Source organism: Austrofundulus limnaeus, unplaced genomic scaffold (genome assembly GCF_001266775.1).
Source record: "Austrofundulus limnaeus strain Quisiro unplaced genomic scaffold, Austrofundulus_limnaeus-1.0 Scaffold119, whole genome shotgun sequence".
Classification (NCBI taxonomy): Eukaryota; Metazoa; Chordata; class Actinopteri; order Cyprinodontiformes; family Rivulidae; genus Austrofundulus; species Austrofundulus limnaeus.
The window spans coordinates 1139113-1140517 of record NW_013952521.1 but is presented as its reverse complement, the minus strand read 5'-3'; positions in this window follow the sequence as shown (position 1 = coordinate 1140517).

Here is a 1405-nt window from a genome sequence, read left to right as displayed (position 1 = left end):
AAAGTTTATTGATTTATTACACTTACACATTACGCTTTTATAATTATTAGTTGTAAAACGGTCACCAGGCAATATTATCGTTTATCGCAATAAATTTTGAGACAATTAATCGCCCAGCAAAATTTGTTATCRTGACAGGCCTACTGTGGAATAAAAAGAGCTGCTAAAAGTATAAACAACTGTGTTAAACCATTTTCATTTATTCAGAAGACACACTGTCGCGCACCGTATGCTTCCGTATACTTCTGGAAATCTTTATACTTTTCAGAACCGGGTCGGTTTTGGTCTCACTTTGTTGCAGTTTTCTCTGTTCAGTTAAAAAGTGAGACGAAGCTTCAGATAAAAACAGAATCGCTCACAACCTTTCTGCCAGAAGAGTCTGCCTCAGTGCATGCTGGGAAAACCACTGAGCTCCTCTGGTTTAACAGACAGCACCATAACTGACAAGGTGTCCGTCTGTTAATATATTCACACGATTTTGGGGGTTGTTTTAAAAATGTTTTAATGTTCGTTTTAAATCAGATTTGATAATGGAGTGGGACAAAAATAAAACAAAAACCTGCTCAGTCCTACCATCACTCCTGATATGACAGCTGAACTCCTCCACTTCTAGCAGATAGACTCACCCTGACCCAGAGGAACCTTTCATCTTCATCCAGTTCATCATGGTCTGGGATCAGGATCCCAGTTTGGAACCTCCCCAGCACTGAAGGTCGCCACCAACATCTGAAAAACATTTGTTTTCACAAATAAAACCATTTTTTATGTTGTTGGTTTGATGACTGAAAGCCTCTTCAGTATTTTTACTACTTAAAGTCGTATAATAAATAACACAAAAACTGTACATTGAAACAAATTATCATCAGTCCTCTCATCGATTAAACTTAGCGACATGCTAACAAACTTAGCAACATGCTAACAAACCAACCATTAGCCGTCTGACTCTCCCTGGGTTCGTTTTTCCGCTGTCCATCGTGTTAACAAAATAACTTCAAACAACAAAGTGTAAAAAATTATCAAATCAATTAACTTKTTTTGGTTTATTAAGTCAATTTTATCTTACTGCCTACGCTTCCGACGAACGTCCACAGCTAATTTTAAACACCTGTGTTGCTCAGCTCCTGCCRCTGCCAAGCGTGTGTTCGATTTAGTGTCACTGGTAGCTTAGTGGGGCGGGTACACTTTCACTAATAAAAGCCAAATTTTATCTTGATATCTGTCAAATTTACCCAAGTACACTTCGCTGCAGCATGCAGAACGGGGCGGTGACAGACCTTTCCGTCGGTCCCATTCCTTATATGGAAATGGGACTATTGCATTCCGAACATGAAGGGGGCGCTAATGACACTATTTTCTATCGAACACTATCAACATCAGTGTTGCCAGGTGTACGATAATTATCGTA